Source organism: Eubalaena glacialis, unplaced genomic scaffold, assembly GCF_028564815.1.
Source record: "Eubalaena glacialis isolate mEubGla1 unplaced genomic scaffold, mEubGla1.1.hap2.+ XY scaffold_353, whole genome shotgun sequence".
NCBI classification, from domain to species: domain Eukaryota; kingdom Metazoa; phylum Chordata; class Mammalia; order Artiodactyla; family Balaenidae; genus Eubalaena; species Eubalaena glacialis.
The window spans coordinates 190001-217221 of record NW_026871306.1 but is presented as its reverse complement, the minus strand read 5'-3'; the positions used below and the strand labels follow the sequence as shown (position 1 = coordinate 217221).

Here is a 27221-nt window from a genome sequence, read left to right as displayed (position 1 = left end):
AGCTCGCTCACCACCGCACCTTCCGGCCCCTGTCCTTCCCACGCAGACGCCCCCACCCCACACACACCCGGGAGCCACGCCTCCAGGACCTGACACCTTGCGGGCTCAGCCACTCTTACGCCCAGACCCCTTCCTTGTCCTTGCTCTCGTCCTTACCCCGACCCCGCTTGTGTCACGCTTCTCGCTGTAAGGAACACCCCACACTGGCACCCGCACAGCCCAACCTCTTCACCTTTCGCCACGTTTCCAAGCTCTCTGCCTCACTCTGCCCGCACTGCGAAAGTTATACTATGTTTGCACAACCAGGAGCAAGGAAGTTGCCACCTCTGGGAGTGATACATCCCATTTTCCTGGAGAGTCCCCAAAGCGTCCACTTGCACGAGGAGTTCAAAAAGAAGTCCACACTATCATCGCAGACTGCACTCTAGATTCATGTTCTGACCCTCGACAGAAATACGTTTCCAACACCGGCCCGCTCCTCCACCACTACTGCCACCACCACCATCAGCACGACAAACACCACCCCCTCCCCTGAACCTCTGCTCCCACCAACAGCGTCAGCCCTCGGGACAGCACCACCGGCACCACCACCTCAGCCTCCACCCTACTCCCACAGACACCCCCATCCCACCCCCTATCTCCCCACTTTTCCCCCGATCCTTTCCAAATCCTACGTTGTCAAGGATCCTGCCCTTGCCTCTGTCCCGTTGCCCTCCTTTTTTCCCCCTTCGTCTTCGTCTCCTTTTCGTAGCAGTACGGTTGATTTACAATACTGGGTTACTTTCAGGTGTACAGCCAAGTGATTCAGTTATATGTCCTTTTCCAGGTTATTTTCCATTATACGTTATCACGACATATGAATACAGTTCCCTGTGCTGTACGGCAAATCCTTGTTGCTTCTGTGCTTTATGTATAGTATTTCCCCTCTGTTAATCGCAGCTCCGGATTCTTCCCTGCCCTACACTTTCCCCTTGGGTAACGAACAGTGTGTTTTCCATGTCTGTGAGTCCGTTGCTCTTTGGCACATACATCCGTTTGTAGTACGGTTTAGATTCCACATATCTTTGTGCTTCTCTGCCTGACTTACGTCGCTAAGTGGAGTATACTCTAGGTCCATCCTTATCGGTGCAAATGGCAATATCTCACTCTTTTGTATGGCTGAGTAATATTCCACAGTACATACGTACCACGTCTTCCTGTGCCAGCCATCGGTTGATGGGCACTTGGGTTTTGTCCATGTCTTGGCTGTGGCCCGTAGTGCTGCTGTGAACGTGGGGGTGCATGGATCTCTGCAAATGACAGTTTCTCTCCTTTGCCGATGTGTACCCACGATGGGGAGGGCTGGATCATATGGGAGCTCGTATTCCACCTATTTATTTAGTGTGTTGTTTTTATTTATGCATTTAATATTTACTTATTCATTTACTTATAAGAACTAGTAGCTGTAATTTTGGAAGAAAAGTTGATTAACGATATTGAGTTAGTTTCAGGTGCACAGCAAAGCGGATACTGTCTTCCATGTCTAATATTGTTTCAGATTGCTTTCCATTACAGTTTACTACAGGATATTGAATATCATTCCCGGTGTTATTCTGGAAATCCTTGTTGCTTATGTCTTTTATATGAAGTACGGTGTATCTGTTCATCGCAGCTCCTAATTTATGCCTCCACCCCTCCCGTTCTCCTCGGGGAACCATCAGTGTGTTTCCTATGTCTGTGAGTCTGTTTCTCTTTTGCACATACCTTCTTTTCTATTATGTTTTAGATTCCACGTATGTTTGTGCTTCTCTGTCAGACTTACTTCGCTAAGTGTAATGTTCTCTAGGACCATCCTTATTGTGGCAAATGGCAATATTTCGTTTTCTGAAATGGCTGAGTAATATTCCACAGTACATATATACCGCATCTTTTCCTGTCAGCCAACTGTTGACGGGCACATGGGTTTTTTCTATGTCTTGGCTGCGGCACACAGTGCTGCTGCAAACACGGGGGTGCGTGGATCTCTTCAAACAACAGTTTTTCTCTTTGGCGGATGTGTACCCACGACGGGGATTGCTGGATCATCTGATGGCTCATGTTTCTCCTGTTTATTTTGGTCGTTGTTTTTATTTATTTACTTACTTACTTACTTATAAGTACTAGTACTCGTGGTTTAAGAAGAAGAGTTGATTAACAATATTGAGTTAGTTTCAGGTGTACAGCAAGGGGGATACTGTTTTCCATGTCTAATATTGTTTCAGATTGATTTCCACTACAGGTTATTGCAGGATATTGACTATCACTCCCTGCGTTATTCTGGAAATCCTTGTTGCTTATCTCCTTTATATGAAGTACTGTGTATCTGTTCATCGAGCTCCTAATTTATCCCTCCACCCCTCCTTTTTACCTCGGGTAACCATCACTGTGTCTTCTAGGTCTGTGAGTCTGTTTCTGTTTTGCACATAGATTCATTGGTAGTACTTTTTAGATTCCACATATCTTTGTGCTTCTCTGTCGGACCTACTTCACTAAGTGTAATATTCTCTGGGAGCATTCTTGTTGCGGCAAATGGCAATATTTCATTCTTTTTTATTAATGGCTGAGTAATATCCCATAGTACATATATACCACCTCTTCTTGTACTAGCCACCCGTTGACGGGCACTTGGGTTTTTTCCCGTGTCTTGGCTACTGCAAATAGTGCCGCTGTGAACGTGGAGGTGCTTGTGCCTTTTTGCACTCTTGTTTCGTCATTGCCGGGTACGTACCCAGGAGTGGGATTGCTGGATCATAGGGGACCTCTCCTTTGGCCTCTTTCAACCTCAACCCCTCCTCCCCCCACCCCCGCCGCCACACACACCTGAGACCGGATGGTTTCTCCCGATGAGAGGTGATGTATATGTCTCTGGGGCAGTAGAATGCCCCCACCCCATTCGGACCCCGCCTAGCCCCTGAGGCGCGCTCCGTTTCTGCTCTTCTCTTGCCTGCCTCCTACCCACCGCCCCCAGTCCCAACCCACTGGTTAGCCTGACCACCTTGCCGCACAGCACACCAGTCTGGCGCGCTCACCCGCCACCCCACCGCGAAGGGGTCCTCTCCCACCGTCTTCCTCGCCCCACAGCCCACTCACACACCCCGCCCTTCCCCCCAGCCTGCCGGCTCGGACCCCTCTCCCCGCCACCTTCCCCTTGTATCCCAGGCCCGACTGTCACATGTCCTGCCCGGAAGTCTCACTTCCGCCAGTGCTCCTCAGACGCACTCCTACTCCAGGCCCACCCCGGCCCCTGATCTGACCCACCCGTACACACGTGCCGGGCCAGGTGCTGCCACCACCCCCAAGCTTCTGCTGAGCCCCTGCCTGAGTGGCCAGCCGCTCTCCCGGGCCAGGTCCCCGCCAGCCCAACACCTCCCGCTCCTGCCCGCGCTCCACCCAGACACCCCAGGCCCTTCCTCGCACCTCCCAGCACGCGGCCCACCGCCGCCCTCTCTCCATGGGGTCCTTCTGCTCCGTTCCCTAACCCGCGTGGGGTGGCCACCGACCGCGGCCACAAACACCTTCATCCCACACTGTCAGCCACCCCCACGGCACCGGCAAGGGCGTTCAGGAAACCTGCTGCGGTGGTGCGAAGCACCCGTCTGCCCACCGGTGCTCCTTTCCACAGGGGATCCGGCTTTGTTAGAAGGCACCGCGTGTGACACCGCCGTCGCCGTCGGCGCTGCCGCCGCTGTCGCCGTGGGGGAAAAGCAGTGCTGATGGAGAGTCCAGACACAGGCGGGGGCGTTTGCTCGTGGCCACGGCCACGGCGGCGAGAGGCGCGGCCCCGGCCACTCGTGTTTGGGGCTGAGGCAAGCGTCCGAAAAGGAAGACACGGGACGTCGAAGGCCTCGAGTGGGCGCGCGCCAGTGCGGCCAAAAGGTTTGGCCGGGGAGGGAGGGTGGAGGTTGCCTGGCAGGGCTTGGGCTGGAGGTGCAGGGCACCGGGCGGCTCTTGTCGGGGCGCCGAGGCCGCGGAGCAAGCGTGGCCTAAAAGTGGGATGTGGACGGTGGGAGGTAGAGAGGCAGAAGAAAGGCTTCCCTGACCGGGAATCGAACCCGGGCCGCGGCGGTGAGAGCGCCGAATCCTAACCACTAGACCACCAGGGAGCGTCAGGCTCTACCACTGCTCCTGCTGGACCCATAGCACCCGCTCGGCGCCACCTTGGCGCCAAGACCCGGCCTTTCCAAGTCCAGCCACGCGCCGCCCCTGGCAATCCACGTGTCCTACCGTCCTTCCTGCTTGCAGCGCCCTCAGAACACTGCGCGCCTGCTTCTCGCACACACAAGAAAAGCCGCTGGGGCCAGCTAGCTCCCTGCTCCCAGCTCTCCCTCACAGGCCCCCGGCCGGCCGGCCGCCCGTGGAGCTCGGTAAAAGGTCAGCCCGCTGCGTTGGCCGGGAATCGAACCCGGGTCAACTGCTTGGAAGGCAGCTATGCTCACCACTATACCACCAACGCTGCACAGCCCGGGCCGCCCCGAGACGCCGGCACCGGGCTCGCCCGAGCGCACTCTCGTCGCCGCCGCCTTCTCCTCCTCCTCCTCCTCCTCCTCCTCCTCCTCCTTCTCTTCCTCCTCCTACTCCCCTTTCTCTTCCTCGTCCTCCTCCTCGTCCTCCTCCTCCTCCTCCTCCTCAGCCGCCGCCGCCGCCGCAGCCGCCGCTTGGAGCAGCCCTGCCCCGACGCCCCGCCGGCCGGCAGCTCTGTGACGTCACAGGCGCCACCAAGGCTCCCCGGCGCCCCACCCGCGCCAGCCCTACGAAGCTGCCCTCGGCCACCGGCCCGACCGCCTCAGGGGGGCGCTCTCGCTGCCTTGCTGCTCCAGGGCGCTCCGCTCCACGCCGCGGCCCGCCCCCGCCCCCGGGGCACGCGTCTTCCAGCCCCCGGCTCGCCAAAGCCCTTCTCCACCGGGCGCTGGGCCAGGCCACTCCCCGCACCGACAGGGGGACGGCACTCATCCGCCTCCCACCCGTCCCGGCAGCTGTGCACCTATGCCGCTGTGCATAGCTGCGCAGCTGTGCGTCGCGACGCAAGGAGCCCCCTGAGACAGCCACTTGGGGCGGGCCGCAATGTCATCGGGCGCTTGTGGGGTCCAGAGGAGGCCGTCGCTCGGCCCTGGCGACTGAGCGCCCGGCGAGGAGGAAGGGCTGGGTGGCTGGAGGGGGGCGAGGGTGGGCAGGCTGGGCACGCGCTGGCGCCCTGCGCCTCGCTGGAGGGCGGAGGGCGGAGGGAGGAGAAGAAGGGCCCTTGGGAGCCAGGCGGCAGGACAGAGAGCGGCGCCAGCCACCAAAAGAGGGCGTGTTGCCTCCCCGTCGGGGAATCGAACCCCGGTCTCCCGCGTGACAGGCGGGGATACTCACCACTATACTAACGAGGACGGCGGCCACCGCCCCCGCGCCCGGCCGCTCTCGGGCTGCCTGCCGACGCCTCCCCCTGCCCTCCGGCCCCCTGCCCACCACGGGCGCCCGGCTCGTGCCCGACCCGACCCGACCCAACGCCACACCAACCGCGTCCTCCAAAGCAGCAGCCCCCGACCCCGACAGGGACCCGGACCCGCGTGGCCCTGAAAACTCCGAGTGCGCGCTGCCTACTGCCTCCGACGCGGGGATCGCGCCGGGTGGAGGGGGCCCGAGACGGAAAGCAAGGCTGCGAGGAGGGGGTGGGCGCGCGCCGGGCCATGGCCGGCGAGGAGACGCGCGGGTGGGGGTCGGCGGCAGGGGCTGGCCCGACGCGGCCCGGCTGCGTCCGGGGCCAGGGGTGGGCGAGGGCGCCACCGCGGCGCAGCCAGGCGCGTCGTCTGGCCGTGCTCCCCGTCGGCCGCCGCGCGCCCGTTCTGTCGCTCACCCAGACGGCCGCGCGCCTGGCGCGGAGCACCGCGCCCCGCCAAGGGCACCGGGGTTCGCGTCGCGTCGGGTCCCAGCCAGCCCAGCGGCCACGCGCACGCCCAGGCCCGCCGTCAGGATGGCCGAGCGGTCTAAGGCGCTGCGTTCAGGTCGCAGTCTCCCCTGGAGGCGTGGGTTCGAATCCCACTCCTGACAAGCCAGCCTTTTGGCCCGCCCGACAAACGCACCCGGCCCTATGGCAGCGCTTTACTGCCTTCCAGTCCGTTCGCGCCCTGCACTCTTGCGGCCTCTCCAAACTCCGGCCCGGACATCCACGCCTCTCAGACGCGGGACCTTCTCAGCCACGGCCGCGGGCCTGGCAGAAACGGCGCACTAGGAACCCTCCGGCGACTGGCTTTCCGGACAAACGCCCTCCCCAGGGGCCAGCTCCTAAGCCCCCTCCTACCTGCACCCCCACCAGAAAAACCTTCAGTCCTTCGCAGCCCATCTTTCCTCACCTGCTTGCGGCTGCTGCTGCTGCTGCTGGTTTTCCTGCCTGCCTGCCTGCCTGCCTGCCTGCCTGCCTGCCTGCCTGCCTTCGTCCCTCCCTCCCACTCCCACTCCCACGCTCCACCCCGCCCCCACCGCCACACGCAGAACGGCCGCGTGTGGAAAGCCCGTCCACGCCTGGCCCGCCCTCCGACTTCGGCCCGGTGAACAGCGGACTCGCTCTCACAGCCTTTCTTCCACTTCCGCCACCAGCAGCTCTCCCTCTTTCCAACATCCTGTCCTTCCCGCCAGCCCCAACGGCCCGCCTGCCCATTCCATTCCCTCCACAGCCACACCGTCTTGCCGGCCTGTGGTGCGTGCCCTCGGTGCTTTTTCGCCTTGGGACCTTGGCCGGACCACACCTGCCTACTGCCTGCCTGCCTGCCTGCCTGCCTGCCTGCCTGCCGGGCCGCGTGCAGCCCAGCCTCCTGCTGGCCAGCCAACAGGGGGCCCTCCCTGCACGGGGCCTGGCGCAGGAGTCGCTCCCGGGAACGGTGCTCCAGTGAGTAGTGAGCGGAAGCCCTGGATGCCCTGTCACCCACCACAGACGTCCGGCCCCCAGCCCGGGCCACCCACCTCGGCGCCACAGCGCAAGTCCCTCGGGGAAGCCGCTGCTCCGGCCGGACCCAACCACACCCTGGCGCGCTCCCTCCCTCACCGGGCTGTCCGCGAGCCAGCAGCCAGTCTGCCCAAGTGCTTCTCCTCACAACCAACGCAGCAGAGCGGGACCCCGCGGGAGAGGGGTGGGCCAGAGCGCAGAAGCGAGGCTCAGACACCTTTGGTCTTGTGGCCTGAGCGCCGCTCGGCGACGGCGGCGGCGGCGGCGGCGGCGGCGGCGGCGGTGCCCGGTGTCCATCTCCCACGCTCGCGGTCCCTGCACAGCCCCGAGCTCCGATCCCTGCCCCCGCCCGCCCTCGCACGCCCCGCACCAGCAAGAAAGCCAGCCGCCAGAGGGGCTGTGCGTCGGGGCCGGGCGGCTGCTGAGAGGAACGTCGGCGCTCAGCCGCAGCGGCCACGCCTCGCCTGCCCTGACTGGGATTCGGGCGCGGGCCAGGCCGCTTCGGCTCCTGGCTTCCTCTGGCGACACCGACAGTCTCGCGGCGGCCGTGGACGGCAGAGAAAGCGCGGGACGGGCCGAGCACGCCTGCGTCCCTCCGTCCCTCGTCCCTCGGTGCTTCCGACCGCCTCGCGCCCTGGGGTCGCCAGCGTGCCCGGAGCCTCTCATTCAGGTGGCCCGTCGGCCTCCTGCTCAAATGGAGCACATGCCCACGGGGCGAGCAGTGACCAGGGTCCGGCGGTTGGCGGCGAGCGCCGCTGGGGCAGCGCCGGGCGCCGGCGGCCATCGGTGCATGGGTGGTTCAGTGGTAGAATTCTCGCCTGCCACGCGGGAGGCCCGGGTTCGATTCCCGGCCCATGCAGCCGCAGCGTCCCCTTTTGGTTCCCGCAGCCCCACAGCGGAGCTGGGCTTCCCCGCTGCCACACTCAAGGCACCGGTCCTGCAACAGCTCGCTCACCACCGCACCTTCCGGCCCCTGTCCTTCCCACGCAGACGCCCCCACCCCACACACACCCGGGAGCCACGCCTCCAGGACCTGACACCTTGCGGGCTCAGCCACTCTTACGCCCAGACCCCTTCCTTGTCCTTGCTCTCGTCCTTACCCCGACCCCGCTTGTGTCACGCTTCTCGCTGTAAGGAACACCCCACACTGGCACCCGCACAGCCCAACCTCTTCACCTTTCGCCACGTTTCCAAGCTCTCTGCCTCACTCTGCCCGCACTGCGAAAGTTATACTATGTTTGCACAACCAGGAGCAAGGAAGTTGCCACCTCTGGGAGTGATACATCCCATTTTCCTGGAGAGTCCCCAAAGCGTCCACTTGCACGAGGAGTTCAAAAAGAAGTCCACACTATCATCGCAGACTGCACTCTAGATTCATGTTCTGACCCTCGACAGAAATACGTTTCCAACACCGGCCCGCTCCTCCACCACTACTGCCACCACCACCATCAGCACGACAAACACCACCCCCTCCCCTGAACCTCTGCTCCCACCAACAGCGTCAGCCCTCGGGACAGCACCACCGGCACCACCACCTCAGCCTCCACCCTACTCCCACAGACACCCCCATCCCACCCCCTATCTCCCCACTTTTCCCCCGATCCTTTCCAAATCCTACGTTGTCAAGGATCCTGCCCTTGCCTCTGTCCCGTTGCCCTCCTTTTTTCCCCCTTCGTCTTCGTCTCCTTTTCGTAGCAGTACGGTTGATTTACAATACTGGGTTACTTTCAGGTGTACAGCCAAGTGATTCAGTTATATGTCCTTTTCCAGGTTATTTTCCATTATACGTTATCACGACATATGAATACAGTTCCCTGTGCTGTACGGCAAATCCTTGTTGCTTCTGTGCTTTATGTATAGTATTTCCCCTCTGTTAATCGCAGCTCCGGATTCTTCCCTGCCCTACACTTTCCCCTTGGGTAACGAACAGTGTGTTTTCCATGTCTGTGAGTCCGTTGCTCTTTGGCACATACATCCGTTTGTAGTACGGTTTAGATTCCACATATCTTTGTGCTTCTCTGCCTGACTTACGTCGCTAAGTGGAGTATACTCTAGGTCCATCCTTATCGGTGCAAATGGCAATATCTCACTCTTTTGTATGGCTGAGTAATATTCCACAGTACATACGTACCACGTCTTCCTGTGCCAGCCATCGGTTGATGGGCACTTGGGTTTTGTCCATGTCTTGGCTGTGGCCCGTAGTGCTGCTGTGAACGTGGGGGTGCATGGATCTCTGCAAATGACAGTTTCTCTCCTTTGCCGATGTGTACCCACGATGGGGAGGGCTGGATCATATGGGAGCTCGTATTCCACCTATTTATTTAGTGTGTTGTTTTTATTTATGCATTTAATATTTACTTATTCATTTACTTATAAGAACTAGTAGCTGTAATTTTGGAAGAAAAGTTGATTAACGATATTGAGTTAGTTTCAGGTGCACAGCAAAGCGGATACTGTCTTCCATGTCTAATATTGTTTCAGATTGCTTTCCATTACAGTTTACTACAGGATATTGAATATCATTCCCGGTGTTATTCTGGAAATCCTTGTTGCTTATGTCTTTTATATGAAGTACGGTGTATCTGTTCATCGCAGCTCCTAATTTATGCCTCCACCCCTCCCGTTCTCCTCGGGGAACCATCAGTGTGTTTCCTATGTCTGTGAGTCTGTTTCTCTTTTGCACATACCTTCTTTTCTATTATGTTTTAGATTCCACGTATGTTTGTGCTTCTCTGTCAGACTTACTTCGCTAAGTGTAATGTTCTCTAGGACCATCCTTATTGTGGCAAATGGCAATATTTCGTTTTCTGAAATGGCTGAGTAATATTCCACAGTACATATATACCGCATCTTTTCCTGTCAGCCAACTGTTGACGGGCACATGGGTTTTTTCTATGTCTTGGCTGCGGCACACAGTGCTGCTGCAAACACGGGGGTGCGTGGATCTCTTCAAACAACAGTTTTTCTCTTTGGCGGATGTGTACCCACGACGGGGATTGCTGGATCATCTGATGGCTCATGTTTCTCCTGTTTATTTTGGTCGTTGTTTTTATTTATTTACTTACTTACTTACTTATAAGTACTAGTACTCGTGGTTTAAGAAGAAGAGTTGATTAACAATATTGAGTTAGTTTCAGGTGTACAGCAAGGGGGATACTGTTTTCCATGTCTAATATTGTTTCAGATTGATTTCCACTACAGGTTATTGCAGGATATTGACTATCACTCCCTGCGTTATTCTGGAAATCCTTGTTGCTTATCTCCTTTATATGAAGTACTGTGTATCTGTTCATCGAGCTCCTAATTTATCCCTCCACCCCTCCTTTTTACCTCGGGTAACCATCACTGTGTCTTCTAGGTCTGTGAGTCTGTTTCTGTTTTGCACATAGATTCATTGGTAGTACTTTTTAGATTCCACATATCTTTGTGCTTCTCTGTCGGACCTACTTCACTAAGTGTAATATTCTCTGGGAGCATTCTTGTTGCGGCAAATGGCAATATTTCATTCTTTTTTATTAATGGCTGAGTAATATCCCATAGTACATATATACCACCTCTTCTTGTACTAGCCACCCGTTGACGGGCACTTGGGTTTTTTCCCGTGTCTTGGCTACTGCAAATAGTGCCGCTGTGAACGTGGAGGTGCTTGTGCCTTTTTGCACTCTTGTTTCGTCATTGCCGGGTACGTACCCAGGAGTGGGATTGCTGGATCATAGGGGACCTCTCCTTTGGCCTCTTTCAACCTCAACCCCTCCTCCCCCCACCCCCGCCGCCACACACACCTGAGACCGGATGGTTTCTCCCGATGAGAGGTGATGTATATGTCTCTGGGGCAGTAGAATGCCCCCACCCCATTCGGACCCCGCCTAGCCCCTGAGGCGCGCTCCGTTTCTGCTCTTCTCTTGCCTGCCTCCTACCCACCGCCCCCAGTCCCAACCCACTGGTTAGCCTGACCACCTTGCCGCACAGCACACCAGTCTGGCGCGCTCACCCGCCACCCCACCGCGAAGGGGTCCTCTCCCACCGTCTTCCTCGCCCCACAGCCCACTCACACACCCCGCCCTTCCCCCCAGCCTGCCGGCTCGGACCCCTCTCCCCGCCACCTTCCCCTTGTATCCCAGGCCCGACTGTCACATGTCCTGCCCGGAAGTCTCACTTCCGCCAGTGCTCCTCAGACGCACTCCTACTCCAGGCCCACCCCGGCCCCTGATCTGACCCACCCGTACACACGTGCCGGGCCAGGTGCTGCCACCACCCCCAAGCTTCTGCTGAGCCCCTGCCTGAGTGGCCAGCCGCTCTCCCGGGCCAGGTCCCCGCCAGCCCAACACCTCCCGCTCCTGCCCGCGCTCCACCCAGACACCCCAGGCCCTTCCTCGCACCTCCCAGCACGCGGCCCACCGCCGCCCTCTCTCCATGGGGTCCTTCTGCTCCGTTCCCTAACCCGCGTGGGGTGGCCACCGACCGCGGCCACAAACACCTTCATCCCACACTGTCAGCCACCCCCACGGCACCGGCAAGGGCGTTCAGGAAACCTGCTGCGGTGGTGCGAAGCACCCGTCTGCCCACCGGTGCTCCTTTCCACAGGGGATCCGGCTTTGTTAGAAGGCACCGCGTGTGACACCGCCGTCGCCGTCGGCGCTGCCGCCGCTGTCGCCGTGGGGGAAAAGCAGTGCTGATGGAGAGTCCAGACACAGGCGGGGGCGTTTGCTCGTGGCCACGGCCACGGCGGCGAGAGGCGCGGCCCCGGCCACTCGTGTTTGGGGCTGAGGCAAGCGTCCGAAAAGGAAGACACGGGACGTCGAAGGCCTCGAGTGGGCGCGCGCCAGTGCGGCCAAAAGGTTTGGCCGGGGAGGGAGGGTGGAGGTTGCCTGGCAGGGCTTGGGCTGGAGGTGCAGGGCACCGGGCGGCTCTTGTCGGGGCGCCGAGGCCGCGGAGCAAGCGTGGCCTAAAAGTGGGATGTGGACGGTGGGAGGTAGAGAGGCAGAAGAAAGGCTTCCCTGACCGGGAATCGAACCCGGGCCGCGGCGGTGAGAGCGCCGAATCCTAACCACTAGACCACCAGGGAGCGTCAGGCTCTACCACTGCTCCTGCTGGACCCATAGCACCCGCTCGGCGCCACCTTGGCGCCAAGACCCGGCCTTTCCAAGTCCAGCCACGCGCCGCCCCTGGCAATCCACGTGTCCTACCGTCCTTCCTGCTTGCAGCGCCCTCAGAACACTGCGCGCCTGCTTCTCGCACACACAAGAAAAGCCGCTGGGGCCAGCTAGCTCCCTGCTCCCAGCTCTCCCTCACAGGCCCCCGGCCGGCCGGCCGCCCGTGGAGCTCGGTAAAAGGTCAGCCCGCTGCGTTGGCCGGGAATCGAACCCGGGTCAACTGCTTGGAAGGCAGCTATGCTCACCACTATACCACCAACGCTGCACAGCCCGGGCCGCCCCGAGACGCCGGCACCGGGCTCGCCCGAGCGCACTCTCGTCGCCGCCGCCTTCTCCTCCTCCTCCTCCTCCTCCTCCTCCTCCTCCTTCTCTTCCTCCTCCTACTCCCCTTTCTCTTCCTCGTCCTCCTCCTCGTCCTCCTCCTCCTCCTCCTCCTCAGCCGCCGCCGCCGCCGCAGCCGCCGCTTGGAGCAGCCCTGCCCCGACGCCCCGCCGGCCGGCAGCTCTGTGACGTCACAGGCGCCACCAAGGCTCCCCGGCGCCCCACCCGCGCCAGCCCTACGAAGCTGCCCTCGGCCACCGGCCCGACCGCCTCAGGGGGGCGCTCTCGCTGCCTTGCTGCTCCAGGGCCCTCCGCTCCACGCCGCGGCCCGCCCCCGCCCCCGGGGCACGCGTCTTCCAGCCCCCGGCTCGCCAAAGCCCTTCTCCACCGGGCGCTGGGCCAGGCCACTCCCCGCACCGACAGGGGGACGGCACTCATCCGCCTCCCACCCGTCCCGGCAGCTGTGCACCTATGCCGCTGTGCATAGCTGCGCAGCTGTGCGTCGCGACGCAAGGAGCCCCCTGAGACAGCCACTTGGGGCGGGCCGCAATGTCATCGGGCGCTTGTGGGGTCCAGAGGAGGCCGTCGCTCGGCCCTGGCGACTGAGCGCCCGGCGAGGAGGAAGGGCTGGGTGGCTGGAGGGGGGCGAGGGTGGGCAGGCTGGGCACGCGCTGGCGCCCTGCGCCTCGCTGGAGGGCGGAGGGCGGAGGGAGGAGAAGAAGGGCCCTTGGGAGCCAGGCGGCAGGACAGAGAGCGGCGCCAGCCACCAAAAGAGGGCGTGTTGCCTCCCCGTCGGGGAATCGAACCCCGGTCTCCCGCGTGACAGGCGGGGATACTCACCACTATACTAACGAGGACGGCGGCCACCGCCCCCGCGCCCGGCCGCTCTCGGGCTGCCTGCCGACGCCTCCCCCTGCCCTCCGGCCCCCTGCCCACCACGGGCGCCCGGCTCGTGCCCGACCCGACCCGACCCAACGCCACACCAACCGCGTCCTCCAAAGCAGCAGCCCCCGACCCCGACAGGGACCCGGACCCGCGTGGCCCTGAAAACTCCGAGTGCGCGCTGCCTACTGCCTCCGACGCGGGGATCGCGCCGGGTGGAGGGGGCCCGAGACGGAAAGCAAGGCTGCGAGGAGGGGGTGGGCGCGCGCCGGGCCATGGCCGGCGAGGAGACGCGCGGGTGGGGGTCGGCGGCAGGGGCTGGCCCGACGCGGCCCGGCTGCGTCCGGGGCCAGGGGTGGGCGAGGGCGCCACCGCGGCGCAGCCAGGCGCGTCGTCTGGCCGTGCTCCCCGTCGGCCGCCGCGCGCCCGTTCTGTCGCTCACCCAGACGGCCGCGCGCCTGGCGCGGAGCACCGCGCCCCGCCAAGGGCACCGGGGTTCGCGTCGCGTCGGGTCCCAGCCAGCCCAGCGGCCACGCGCACGCCCAGGCCCGCCGTCAGGATGGCCGAGCTGTCTAAGGCGCTGCGTTCAGGTCGCAGTCTCCCCTGGAGGCGTGGGTTCGAATCCCACTCCTGACAAGCCAGCCTTTTGGCCCGCCCGACAAACGCACCCGGCCCTATGGCAGCGCTTTACTGCCTTCCAGTCCGTTCGCGCCCTGCACTCTTGCGGCCTCTCCAAACTCCGGCCCGGACATCCACGCCTCTCAGACGCGGGACCTTCTCAGCCACGGCCGCGGGCCTGGCAGAAACGGCGCACTAGGAACCCTCCGGCGACTGGCTTTCCGGACAAACGCCCTCCCCAGGGGCCAGCTCCTAAGCCCCCTCCTACCTGCACCCCCACCAGAAAAACCTTCAGTCCTTCGCAGCCCATCTTTCCTCACCTGCTTGCGGCTGCTGCTGCTGCTGCTGGTTTTCCTGCCTGCCTGCCTGCCTGCCTGCCTGCCTGCCTGCCTTCGTCCCTCCCTCCCACTCCCACTCCCACGCTCCACCCCGCCCCCACCGCCACACGCAGAACGGCCGCGTGTGGAAAGCCCGTCCACGCCTGGCCCGCCCTCCGACTTCGGCCCGGTGAACAGCGGACTCGCTCTCACAGCCTTTCTTCCACTTCCGCCACCAGCAGCTCTCCCTCTTTCCAACATCCTGTCCTTCCCGCCAGCCCCAACGGCCCGCCTGCCCATTCCATTCCCTCCACAGCCACACCGTCTTGCCGGCCTGTGGTGCGTGCCCTCGGTGCTTTTTCGCCTTGGGACCTTGGCCGGACCACACCTGCCTACCTGCCTGCCTGCCTGCCTGCCTGCCTGCCTGCCGGGCCGCGTGCAGCCCAGCCTCCTGCTGGCCAGCCAACAGGGGGCCCTCCCTGCACGGGGCCTGGCGCAGGAGTCGCTCCCGGGAACGGTGCTCCAGTGAGTAGTGAGCGGAAGCCCTGGATGCCCTGTCACCCACCACAGACGTCCGGCCCCCAGCCCGGGCCACCCACCTCGGCGCCACAGCGCAAGTCCCTCGGGGAAGCCGCTGCTCCGGCCGGACCCAACCACACCCTGGCGCGCTCCCTCCCTCACCGGGCTGTCCGCGAGCCAGCAGCCAGGCTGCCCAAGTGCTTCTCCTCACAACCAACGCAGCAGAGCGGGACCCCGCGGGAGAGGGGTGGGCCAGAGCGCAGAAGCGAGGCTCAGACACCTTTGGTCTTGTGGCCTGAGCGCCGCTCGGCGACGGCGGCGGCGGCGGCGGCGGCGGCGGCGGCGGTGCCCGGTGTCCATCTCCCACGCTCGCGGTCCCTGCACAGCCCCGAGCTCCGATCCCTGCCCCCGCCCGCCCTCGCACGCCCCGCACCAGCAAGAAAGCCAGCCGCCAGAGGGGCTGTGCGTCGGGGCCGGGCGGCTGCTGAGAGGAACGTCGGCGCTCAGCCGCAGCGGCCACGCCTCGCCTGCCCTGACTGGGATTCGGGCGCGGGCCAGGCCGCTTCGGCTCCTGGCTTCCTCTGGCGACACCGACAGTCTCGCGGCGGCCGTGGACGGCAGAGAAAGCGCGGGACGGGCCGAGCACGCCTGCGTCCCTCCGTCCCTCGTCCCTCGGTGCTTCCGACCGCCTCGCGCCCTGGGGTCGCCAGCGTGCCCGGAGCCTCTCATTCAGGTGGCCCGTCGGCCTCCTGCTCAAATGGAGCACATGCCCACGGGGCGAGCAGTGACCAGGGTCCGGCGGTTGGCGGCGAGCGCCGCTGGGGCAGCGCCGGGCGCCGGCGGCCATCGGTGCATGGGTGGTTCAGTGGTAGAATTCTCGCCTGCCACGCGGGAGGCCCGGGTTCGATTCCCGGCCCATGCAGCCGCAGCGTCCCCTTTTGGTTCCCGCAGCCCCACAGCGGAGCTGGGCTTCCCCGCTGCCACACTCAAGGCACCGGTCCTGCAACAGCTCGCTCACCACCGCACCTTCCGGCCCCTGTCCTTCCCACGCAGACGCCCCCACCCCACACACACCCGGGAGCCACGCCTCCAGGACCTGACACCTTGCGGGCTCAGCCACTCTTACGCCCAGACCCCTTCCTTGTCCTTGCTCTCGTCCTTACCCCGACCCCGCTTGTGTCACGCTTCTCGCTGTAAGGAACACCCCACACTGGCACCCGCACAGCCCAACCTCTTCACCTTTCGCCACGTTTCCAAGCTCTCTGCCTCACTCTGCCCGCACTGCGAAAGTTATACTATGTTTGCACAACCAGGAGCAAGGAAGTTGCCACCTCTGGGAGTGATACATCCCATTTTCCTGGAGAGTCCCCAAAGCGTCCACTTGCACGAGGAGTTCAAAAAGAAGTCCACACTATCATCGCAGACTGCACTCTAGATTCATGTTCTGACCCTCGACAGAAATACGTTTCCAACACCGGCCCGCTCCTCCACCACTACTGCCACCACCACCATCAGCACGACAAACACCACCCCCTCCCCTGAACCTCTGCTCCCACCAACAGCGTCAGCCCTCGGGACAGCACCACCGGCACCACCACCTCAGCCTCCACCCTACTCCCACAGACACCCCCATCCCACCCCCTATCTCCCCACTTTTCCCCCGATCCTTTCCAAATCCTACGTTGTCAAGGATCCTGCCCTTGCCTCTGTCCCGTTGCCCTCCTTTTTTCCCCCTTCGTCTTCGTCTCCTTTTCGTAGCAGTACGGTTGATTTACAATACTGGGTTACTTTCAGGTGTACAGCCAAGTGATTCAGTTATATGTCCTTTTCCAGGTTATTTTCCATTATACGTTATCACGACATATGAATACAGTTCCCTGTGCTGTACGGCAAATCCTTGTTGCTTCTGTGCTTTATGTATAGTATTTCCCCTCTGTTAATCGCAGCTCCGGATTCTTCCCTGCCCTACACTTTCCCCTTGGGTAACGAACAGTGTGTTTTCCATGTCTGTGAGTCCGTTGCTCTTTGGCACATACATCCGTTTGTAGTACGGTTTAGATTCCACATATCTTTGTGCTTCTCTGCCTGACTTACGTCGCTAAGTGGAGTATACTCTAGGTCCATCCTTATCGGTGCAAATGGCAATATCTCACTCTTTTGTATGGCTGAGTAATATTCCACAGTACATACGTACCACGTCTTCCTGTGCCAGCCATCGGTTGATGGGCACTTGGGTTTTGTCCATGTCTTGGCTGTGGCCCGTAGTGCTGCTGTGAACGTGGGGGTGCATGGATCTCTGCAAATGACAGTTTCTCTCCTTTGCCGATGTGTACCCACGATGGGGAGGGCTGGATCATATGGGAGCTCGTATTCCACCTATTTATTTAGTGTGTTGTTTTTATTTATGCATTTAATATTTACTTATTCATTTACTTATAAGAACTAGTAGCTGTAATTTTGGAAGAAAAGTTGATTAACGATATTGAGTTAGTTTCAGGTGCACAGCAAAGCGGATACTGTCTTCCATGTCTAATATTGTTTCAGATTGCTTTCCATTACAGTTTACTACAGGATATTGAATATCATTCCCGGTGTTATTCTGGAAATCCTTGTTGCTTATGTCTTTTATATGAAGTACGGTGTATCTGTTCATCGCAGCTCCTAATTTATGCCTCCACCCCTCCCGTTCTCCTCGGGGAACCATCAGTGTGTTTCCTATGTCTGTGAGTCTGTTTCTCTTTTGCACATACCTTCTTTTCTATTATGTTTTAGATTCCACGTATGTTTGTGCTTCTCTGTCAGACTTACTTCGCTAAGTGTAATGTTCTCTAGGACCATCCTTATTGTGGCAAATGGCAATATTTCGTTTTCTGAAATGGCTGAGTAATATTCCACAGTACATATATACCGCATCTTTTCCTGTCAGCCAACTGTTGACGGGCACATGGGTTTTTTCTATGTCTTGGCTGCGGCACACAGTGCTGCTGCAAACACGGGGGTGCGTGGATCTCTTCAAACAACAGTTTTTCTCTTTGGCGGATGTGTACCCACGACGGGGATTGCTGGATCATCTGATGGCTCATGTTTCTCCTGTTTATTTTGGTCGTTGTTTTTATTTATTTACTTACTTACTTACTTATAAGTACTAGTACTCGTGGTTTAAGAAGAAGAGTTGATTAACAATATTGAGTTAGTTTCAGGTGTACAGCAAGGGGGATACTGTTTTCCATGTCTAATATTGTTTCAGATTGATTTCCACTACAGGTTATTGCAGGATATTGACTATCACTCCCTGCGTTATTCTGGAAATCCTTGTTGCTTATCTCCTTTATATGAAGTACTGTGTATCTGTTCATCGAGCTCCTAATTTATCCCTCCACCCCTCCTTTTTACCTCGGGTAACCATCACTGTGTCTTCTAGGTCTGTGAGTCTGTTTCTGTTTTGCACATAGATTCATTGGTAGTACTTTTTAGATTCCACATATCTTTGTGCTTCTCTGTCGGACCTACTTCACTAAGTGTAATATTCTCTGGGAGCATTCTTGTTGCGGCAAATGGCAATATTTCATTCTTTTTTATTAATGGCTGAGTAATATCCCATAGTACATATATACCACCTCTTCTTGTACTAGCCACCCGTTGACGGGCACTTGGGTTTTTTCCCGTGTCTTGGCTACTGCAAATAGTGCCGCTGTGAACGTGGAGGTGCTTGTGCCTTTTTGCACTCTTGTTTCGTCATTGCCGGGTACGTACCCAGGAGTGGGATTGCTGGATCATAGGGGACCTCTCCTTTGGCCTCTTTCAACCTCAACCCCTCCTCCCCCCACCCCCGCCGCCACACACACCTGAGACCGGATGGTTTCTCCCGATGAGAGGTGATGTATATGTCTCTGGGGCAGTAGAATGCCCCCACCCCATTCGGACCCCGCCTAGCCCCTGAGGCGCGCTCCGTTTCTGCTCTTCTCTTGCCTGCCTCCTACCCACCGCCCCCAGTCCCAACCCACTGGTTAGCCTGACCACCTTGCCGCACAGCACACCAGTCTGGCGCGCTCACCCGCCACCCCACCGCGAAGGGGTCCTCTCCCACCGTCTTCCTCGCCCCACAGCCCACTCACACACCCCGCCCTTCCCCCCAGCCTGCCGGCTCGGACCCCTCTCCCCGCCACCTTCCCCTTGTATCCCAGGCCCGACTGTCACATGTCCTGCCCGGAAGTCTCACTTCCGCCAGTGCTCCTCAGACGCACTCCTACTCCAGGCCCACCCCGGCCCCTGATCTGACCCACCCGTACACACGTGCCGGGCCAGGTGCTGCCACCACCCCCAAGCTTCTGCTGAGCCCCTGCCTGAGTGGCCAGCCGCTCTCCCGGGCCAGGTCCCCGCCAGCCCAACACCTCCCGCTCCTGCCCGCGCTCCACCCAGACACCCCAGGCCCTTCCTCGCACCTCCCAGCACGCGGCCCACCGCCGCCCTCTCTCCATGGGGTCCTTCTGCTCCGTTCCCTAACCCGCGTGGGGTGGCCACCGACCGCGGCCACAAACACCTTCATCCCACACTGTCAGCCACCCCCACGGCACCGGCAAGGGCGTTCAGGAAACCTGCTGCGGTGGTGCGAAGCACCCGTCTGCCCACCGGTGCTCCTTTCCACAGGGGATCCGGCTTTGTTAGAAGGCACCGCGTGTGACACCGCCGTCGCCGTCGGCGCTGCCGCCGCTGTCGCCGTGGGGGAAAAGCAGTGCTGATGGAGAGTCCAGACACAGGCGGGGGCGTTTGCTCGTGGCCACGGCCACGGCGGCGAGAGGCGCGGCCCCGGCCACTCGTGTTTGGGGCTGAGGCAAGCGTCCGAAAAGGAAGACACGGGACGTCGAAGGCCTCGAGTGGGCGCGCGCCAGTGCGGCCAAAAGGTTTGGCCGGGGAGGGAGGGTGGAGGTTGCCTGGCAGGGCTTGGGCTGGAGGTGCAGGGCACCGGGCGGCTCTTGTCGGGGCGCCGAGGCCGCGGAGCAAGCGTGGCCTAAAAGTGGGATGTGGACGGTGGGAGGTAGAGAGGCAGAAGAAAGGCTTCCCTGACCGGGAATCGAACCCGGGCCGCGGCGGTGAGAGCGCCGAATCCTAACCACTAGACCACCAGGGAGCGTCAGGCTCTACCACTGCTCCTGCTGGACCCATAGCACCCGCTCGGCGCCACCTTGGCGCCAAGACCCGGCCTTTCCAAGTCCAGCCACGCGCCGCCCCTGGCAATCCACGTGTCCTACCGTCCTTCCTGCTTGCAGCGCCCTCAGAACACTGCGCGCCTGCTTCTCGCACACACAAGAAAAGCCGCTGGGGCCAGCTAGCTCCCTGCTCCCAGCTCTCCCTCACAGGCCCCCGGCCGGCCGGCCGCCCGTGGAGCTCGGTAAAAGGTCAGCCCGCTGCGTTGGCCGGGAATCGAACCCGGGTCAACTGCTTGGAAGGCAGCTATGCTCACCACTATACCACCAACGCTGCACAGCCCGGGCCGCCCCGAGACGCCGGCACCGGGCTCGCCCGAGCGCACTCTCGTCGCCGCCGCCTTCTCCTCCTCCTCCTCCTCCTCCTCCTCCTCCTCCTCCTTCTCTTCCTCCTCCTACTCCCCTTTCTCTTCCTCGTCCTCCTCCTCGTCCTCCTCCTCCTCCTCCTCCTCAGCCGCCGCCGCCGCCGCAGCCGCCGCTTGGAGCAGCCCTGCCCCGACGCCCCGCCGGCCGGCAGCTCTGTGACGTCACAGGCGCCACCAAGGCTCCCCGGCGCCCCACCCGCGCCAGCCCTACGAAGCTGCCATCGGCCACCGGCCCGACCGCCTCAGGGGGGCGCTCTCGCTGCCTTGCTGCTCCAGGGCCCTCCGCTCCACGCCGCGGCCCGCCCCCGCCCCCGGGGCACGCGTCTTCCAGCCCCCGGCTCGCCAAAGCCCTTCTCCACCGGGCGCTGGGCCAGGCCACTCCCCGCACCGACAGGGGGACGGCACTCATCCGCCTCCCACCCGTCCCGGCAGCTGTGCACCTATGCCGCTGTGCATAGCTGCGCAGCTGTGCGTCGCGACGCAAGGAGCCCCCTGAGACAGCCACTTGGGGCGGGCCGCAATGTCATCGGGCGCTTGTGGGGTCCAGAGGAGGCCGTCGCTCGGCCCTGGCGACTGAGCGCCCGGCGAGGAGGAAGGGCTGGGTGGCTGGAGGGGGGCGAGGGTGGGCAGGCTGGGCACGCGCTGGCGCCCTGCGCCTCGCTGGAGGGCGGAGGGCGGAGGGAGGAGAAGAAGGGCCCTTGGGAGCCAGGCGGCAGGACAGAGAGCGGCGCCAGCCACCAAAAGAGGGCGTGTTGCCTCCCCGTCGGGGAATCGAACCCCGGTCTCCCGCGTGACAGGCGGGGATACTCACCACTATACTAACGAGGACGGCGGCCACCGCCCCCGCGCCCGGCCGCTCTCGGGCTGCCTGCCGACGCCTCCCCCTGCCCTCCGGCCCCCTGCCCACCACGGGCGCCCGGCTCGTGCCCGACCCGACCCGACCCAACGCCACACCAACCGCGTCCTCCAAAGCAGCAGCCCCCGACCCCGACAGGGACCCGGACCCGCGTGGCCCTGAAAACTCCGAGTGCGCGCTGCCTACTGCCTCCGACGCGGGGATCGCGCCGGGTGGAGGGGGCCCGAGACGGAAAGCAAGGCTGCGAGGAGGGGGTGGGCGCGCGCCGGGCCATGGCCGGCGAGGAGACGCGCGGGTGGGGGTCGGCGGCAGGGGCTGGCCCGACGCGGCCCGGCTGCGTCCGGGGCCAGGGGTGGGCGAGGGCGCCACCGCGGCGCAGCCAGGCGCGTCGTCTGGCCGTGCTCCCCGTCGGCCGCCGCGCGCCCGTTCTGTCGCTCACCCAGACGGCCGCGCGCCTGGCGCGGAGCACCGCGCCCCGCCAAGGGCACCGGGGTTCGCGTCGCGTCGGGTCCCAGCCAGCCCAGCGGCCACGCGCACGCCCAGGCCCGCCGTCAGGATGGCCGAGCGGTCTAAGGCGCTGCGTTCAGGTCGCAGTCTCCCCTGGAGGCGTGGGTTCGAATCCCACTCCTGACAAGCCAGCCTTTTGGCCCGCCCGACAAACGCACCCGGCCCTATGGCAGCGCTTTACTGCCTTCCAGTCCGTTCGCGCCCTGCACTCTTGCGGCCTCTCCAAACTCCGGCCCGGACATCCACGCCTCTCAGACGCGGGACCTTCTCAGCCACGGCCGCGGGCCTGGCAGAAACGGCGCACTAGGAACCCTCCGGCGACTGGCTTTCCGGACAAACGCCCTCCCCAGGGGCCAGCTCCTAAGCCCCCTCCTACCTGCACCCCCACCAGAAAAACCTTCAGTCCTTCGCAGCCCATCTTTCCTCACCTGCTTGCGGCTGCTGCTGCTGCTGCTGGTTTTCCTGCCTGCCTGCCTGCCTGCCTGCCTGCCTGCCTGCCTGCCTGCCTTCGTCCCTCCCTCCCACTCCCACTCCCACGCTCCACCCCGCCCCCACCGCCACACGCAGAACGGCCGCGTGTGGAAAGCCCGTCCACGCCTGGCCCGCCCTCCGACTTCGGCCCGGTGAACAGCGGACTCGCTCTCACAGCCTTTCTTCCACTTCCGCCACCAGCAGCTCTCCCTCTTTCCAACATCCTGTCCTTCCCGCCAGCCCCAACGGCCCGCCTGCCCATTCCATTCCCTCCACAGCCACACCGTCTTGCCGGCCTGTGGTGCGTGCCCTCGGTGCTTTTTCGCCTTGGGACCTTGGCCGGACCACACCTGCCTACCTGCCTGCCTGCCTGCCTGCCTGCCTGCCTGCCTGCCGGGCCGCGTGCAGCCCAGCCTCCTGCTGGCCAGCCAACAGGGGGCCCTCCCTGCACGGGGCCTGGCGCAGGAGTCGCTCCCGGGAACGGTGCTCCAGTGAGTAGTGAGCGGAAGCCCTGGATGCCCTGTCACCCACCACAGACGTCCGGCCCCCAGCCCGGGCCACCCACCTCGGCGCCACAGCGCAAGTCCCTCGGGGAAGCCGCTGCTCCGGCCGGACCCAACCACACCCTGGCGCGCTCCCTCCCTCACCGGGCTGTCCGCGAGCCAGCAGCCAGTCTGCCCAAGTGCTTCTCCTCACAACCAACGCAGCAGAGCGGGACCCCGCGGGAGAGGGGTGGGCCAGAGCGCAGAAGCGAGGCTCAGACACCTTTGGTCTTGTGGCCTGAGCGCCGCTCGGCGACGGCGGCGGCGGCGGCGGCGGCGGCGGCGGCGGCGGTGCCCGGTGTCCATCTCCCACGCTCGCGGTCCCTGCACAGCCCCGAGCTCCGATCCCTGCCCCCGCCCGCCCTCGCACGCCCCGCACCAGCAAGAAAGCCAGCCGCCAGAGGGGCTGTGCGTCGGGGCCGGGCGGCTGCTGAGAGGAACGTCGGCGCTCAGCCGCAGCGGCCACGCCTCGCCTGCCCTGACTGGGATTCGGGCGCGGGCCAGGCCGCTTCGGCTCCTGGCTTCCTCTGGCGACACCGACAGTCTCGCGGCGGCCGTGGACGGCAGAGAAAGCGCGGGACGGGCCGAGCACGCCTGCGTCCCTCCGTCCCTCGTCCCTCGGTGCTTCCGACCGCCTCGCGCCCTGGGGTCGCCAGCGTGCCCGGAGCCTCTCATTCAGGTGGCCCGTCGGCCTCCTGCTCAAATGGAGCACATGCCCACGGGGCGAGCAGTGACCAGGGTCCGGCGGTTGGCGGCGAGCGCCGCTGGGGCAGCGCCGGGCGCCGGCGGCCATCGGTGCATGGGTGGTTCAGTGGTAGAATTCTCGCCTGCCACGCGGGAGGCCCGGGTTCGATTCCCGGCCCATGCAGCCGCAGCGTCCCCTTTTGGTTCCCGCAGCCCCACAGCGGAGCTGGGCTTCCCCGCTGCCACACTCAAGGCACCGGTCCTGCAACAGCTCGCTCACCACCGCACCTTCCGGCCCCTGTCCTTCCCACGCAGACGCCCCCACCCCACACACACCCGGGAGCCACGCCTCCAGGACCTGACACCTTGCGGGCTCAGCCACTCTTATGCCCAGACCCCTTCCTTGTCCTTGCTCTCGTCCTTACCCCGACCCCGCTTGTGTCACGCTTCTCGCTGTAAGGAACACCCCACACTGGCACCCGCACAGCCCAACCTCTTCACCTTTCGCCACGTTTCCAAGCTCTCTGCCTCACTCTGCCCGCACTGCGAAAGTTATACTATGTTTGCACAACCAGGAGCAAGGAAGTTGCCACCTCTGGGAGTGATACATCCCATTTTCCTGGAGAGTCCCCAAAGCGTCCACTTGCACGAGGAGTTCAAAAAGAAGTCCACACTATCATCGCAGACTGCACTCTAGATTCATGTTCTGACCCTCGACAGAAATACGTTTCCAACACCGGCCCGCTCCTCCACCACTACTGCCACCACCACCATCAGCACGACAAACACCACCCCCTCCCCTGAACCTCTGCTCCCACCAACAGCGTCAGCCCTCAGGACAGCACCACCGGCACCACCACCTCAGCCTCCACCCTACTCCCACAGACACCCCCATCCCACCCCCTATCTCCCCACTTTTCCCCCGATCCTTTCCAAATCCTACGTTGTCAAGGATCCTGCCCTTGCCTCTGTCCCGTTGCCCTCCTTTTTTCCCCCTTCGTCTTCGTCTCCTTTTCGTAGCAGTACGGTTGATTTACAATACTGGGTTACTTTCAGGTGTACAGCCAAGTGATTCAGTTATATGTCCTTTTCCAGGTTATTTTCCATTATACGTTATCACGACATATGAATACAGTTCCCTGTGCTGTACGGCAAATCCTTGTTGCTTCTGTGCTTTATGTATAGTATTTCCCCTCTGTTAATCGCAGCTCCGGATTCTTCCCTGCCCTACACTTTCCCCTTGGGTAACGAACAGTGTGTTTTCCATGTCTGTGAGTCCGTTTCTCTTTGGCACATACATCCGTTTGTAGTACGGTTTAGATTCCACATATCTTTGTGCTTCTCTGCCTGACTTACGTCGCTAAGTGGAGTATACTCTAGGTCCATCCTTATCGGTGCAAATGGCAATATCTCACTCTTTTGTATGGCTGAGTAATATTCCACAGTACATACGTACCACGTCTTCCTGTGCCAGCCATCGGTTGATGGGCACTTGGGTTTTGTCCATGTCTTGGCTGTGGCCCGTAGTGCTGCTGTGAACGTGGGGGTGCATGGATCTCTGCAAATGACAGTTTCTCTCCTTTGCCGATGTGTACCCACGATGGGGAGGGCTGGATCATATGGGAGCTCGTATTCCACCTATTTATTTAGTGTGTTGTTTTTATTTATGCATTTAATATTTACTTATTCATTTACTTATAAGAACTAGTAGCTGTAATTTTGGAAGAAAAGTTGATTAACGATATTGAGTTAGTTTCAGGTGCACAGCAAAGCGGATACTGTCTTCCATGTCTAATATTGTTTCAGATTGCTTTCCATTACAGTTTACTACAGGATATTGAATATCATTCCCGGTGTTATTCTGGAAATCCTTGTTGCTTATGTCTTTTATATGAAGTACGGTGTATCTGTTCATCGCAGCTCCTAATTTATGCCTCCACCCCTCCCGTTCTCCTCGGGGAACCATCAGTGTGTTTCCTATGTCTGTGAGTCTGTTTCTCTTTTGCACATACCTTCTTTTCTATTATGTTTTAGATTCCACGTATGTTTGTGCTTCTCTGTCAGACTTACTTCGCTAAGTGTAATGTTCTCTAGGACCATCCTTATTGTGGCAAATGGCAATATTTCGTTTTCTGAAATGGCTGAGTAATATTCCACAGTACATATATACCGCATCTTTTCCTGTCAGCCAACTGTTGACGGGCACATGGGTTTTTTCTATGTCTTGGCTGCGGCACACAGTGCTGCTGCAAACACGGGGGTGCGTGGATCTCTTCAAACAACAGTTTTTCTCTTTGGCGGATGTGTACCCACGACGGGGATTGCTGGATCATCTGATGGCTCATGTTTCTCCTGTTTATTTTGGTCGTTGTTTTTATTTATTTACTTACTTACTTACTTATAAGTACTAGTACTCGTGGTTTAAGAAGAAGAGTTGATTAACAATATTGAGTTAGTTTCAGGTGTACAGCAAGGGGGATACTGTTTTCCATGTCTAATATTGTTTCAGATTGATTTCCACTACAGGTTATTGCAGGATATTGACTATCACTCCCTGCGTTATTCTGGAAATCCTTGTTGCTTATCTCCTTTATATGAAGTACTGTGTATCTGTTCATCGAGCTCCTAATTTATCCCTCCACCCCTCCTTTTTACCTCGGGTAACCATCACTGTGTCTTCTAGGTCTGTGAGTCTGTTTCTGTTTTGCACATAGATTCATTGGTAGTACTTTTTAGATTCCACATATCTTTGTGCTTCTCTGTCGGACCTACTTCACTAAGTGTAATATTCTCTGGGAGCATTCTTGTTGCGGCAAATGGCAATATTTCATTCTTTTTTATTAATGGCTGAGTAATATCCCATAGTACATATATACCACCTCTTCTTGTACTAGCCACCCGTTGACGGGCACTTGGGTTTTTTCCCGTGTCTTGGCTACTGCAAATAGTGCCGCTGTGAACGTGGAGGTGCTTGTGCCTTTTTGCACTCTTGTTTCGTCATTGCCGGGTACGTACCCAGGAGTGGGATTGCTGGATCATAGGGGACCTCTCCTTTGGCCTCTTTCAACCTCAACCCCTCCTCCCCCCACCCCCGCCGCCACACACACCTGAGACCGGATGGTTTCTCCCGATGAGAGGTGATGTATATGTCTCTGGGGCAGTAGAATGCCCCCACCCCATTCGGACCCCGCCTAGCCCCTGAGGCGCGCTCCGTTTCTGCTCTTCTCTTGCCTGCCTCCTACCCACCGCCCCCAGTCCCAACCCACTGGTTAGCCTGACCACCTTGCCGCACAGCACACCAGTCTGGCGCGCTCACCCGCCACCCCACCGCGAAGGGGTCCTCTCCCACCGTCTTCCTCGCCCCACAGCCCACTCACACACCCCGCCCTTCCCCCCAGCCTGCCGGCTCGGACCCCTCTCCCCGCCACCTTCCCCTTGTATCCCAGGCCCGACTGTCACATGTCCTGCCCGGAAGTCTCACTTCCGCCAGTGCTCCTCAGACGCACTCCTACTCCAGGCCCACCCCGGCCCCTGATCTGACCCACCCGTACACACGTGCCGGGCCAGGTGCTGCCACCACCCCCAAGCTTCTGCTGAGCCCCTGCCTGAGTGGCCAGCCGCTCTCCCGGGCCAGGTCCCCGCCAGCCCAACACCTCCCGCTCCTGCCCGCGCTCCACCCAGACACCCCAGGCCCTTCCTCGCACCTCCCAGCACGCGGCCCACCGCCGCCCTCTCTCCATGGGGTCCTTCTGCTCCGTTCCCTAACCCGCGTGGGGTGGCCACCGACCGCGGCCACAAACACCTTCATCCCACACTGTCAGCCACCCCCACGGCACCGGCAA

The 27221-nt window shown here is 61.1% G+C and overlaps 14 non-coding genes across 14 annotated transcripts; 5 read left to right on the top strand and 9 right to left on the bottom strand.

Annotated features, from left to right (window-relative positions):
* Positions 1-4049: 4049 nt before the first annotated feature.
* TRNAE-CUC (transfer RNA glutamic acid (anticodon CUC)) lies at positions 4050-4121 on the bottom strand. Its single transcript has one exon. It is a non-coding gene; the product is annotated as a tRNA-Glu (tRNA).
* A 278-nt stretch (positions 4122-4399) lies between these two features.
* On the bottom strand, positions 4400-4471 carry TRNAG-UCC (transfer RNA glycine (anticodon UCC)). Its single transcript has one exon. It is a non-coding gene; the product is annotated as a tRNA-Gly (tRNA).
* Positions 4472-5315: 844 nt separating this feature from the next.
* TRNAD-GUC (transfer RNA aspartic acid (anticodon GUC)) lies at positions 5316-5387 on the bottom strand. The gene has a single exon. It is a non-coding gene; the product is annotated as a tRNA-Asp (tRNA).
* Positions 5388-5965: 578 nt separating this feature from the next.
* On the top strand, positions 5966-6048 carry TRNAL-CAG (transfer RNA leucine (anticodon CAG)). Its single transcript has one exon. It is a non-coding gene; the product is annotated as a tRNA-Leu (tRNA).
* Positions 6049-7728: 1680 nt separating this feature from the next.
* Positions 7729-7799, top strand: TRNAG-GCC (transfer RNA glycine (anticodon GCC)). The gene has a single exon. It is a non-coding gene; the product is annotated as a tRNA-Gly (tRNA).
* A 4134-nt stretch (positions 7800-11933) lies between these two features.
* TRNAE-CUC (transfer RNA glutamic acid (anticodon CUC)) lies at positions 11934-12005 on the bottom strand. Its single transcript has one exon. It is a non-coding gene; the product is annotated as a tRNA-Glu (tRNA).
* Positions 12006-12283: 278 nt separating this feature from the next.
* TRNAG-UCC (transfer RNA glycine (anticodon UCC)) lies at positions 12284-12355 on the bottom strand. Its single transcript has one exon. It is a non-coding gene; the product is annotated as a tRNA-Gly (tRNA).
* An 844-nt stretch (positions 12356-13199) lies between these two features.
* On the bottom strand, positions 13200-13271 carry TRNAD-GUC (transfer RNA aspartic acid (anticodon GUC)). The gene has a single exon. It is a non-coding gene; the product is annotated as a tRNA-Asp (tRNA).
* Positions 13272-15601: 2330 nt separating this feature from the next.
* On the top strand, positions 15602-15672 carry TRNAG-GCC (transfer RNA glycine (anticodon GCC)). The gene has a single exon. It is a non-coding gene; the product is annotated as a tRNA-Gly (tRNA).
* A 4134-nt stretch (positions 15673-19806) lies between these two features.
* Positions 19807-19878, bottom strand: TRNAE-CUC (transfer RNA glutamic acid (anticodon CUC)). Its single transcript has one exon. It is a non-coding gene; the product is annotated as a tRNA-Glu (tRNA).
* A 278-nt stretch (positions 19879-20156) lies between these two features.
* On the bottom strand, positions 20157-20228 carry TRNAG-UCC (transfer RNA glycine (anticodon UCC)). Its single transcript has one exon. It is a non-coding gene; the product is annotated as a tRNA-Gly (tRNA).
* An 847-nt stretch (positions 20229-21075) lies between these two features.
* On the bottom strand, positions 21076-21147 carry TRNAD-GUC (transfer RNA aspartic acid (anticodon GUC)). Its single transcript has one exon. It is a non-coding gene; the product is annotated as a tRNA-Asp (tRNA).
* A 578-nt stretch (positions 21148-21725) lies between these two features.
* Positions 21726-21808, top strand: TRNAL-CAG (transfer RNA leucine (anticodon CAG)). Its single transcript has one exon. It is a non-coding gene; the product is annotated as a tRNA-Leu (tRNA).
* A 1684-nt stretch (positions 21809-23492) lies between these two features.
* TRNAG-GCC (transfer RNA glycine (anticodon GCC)) lies at positions 23493-23563 on the top strand. Its single transcript has one exon. It is a non-coding gene; the product is annotated as a tRNA-Gly (tRNA).
* Positions 23564-27221: the final 3658 nt, after the last annotated feature.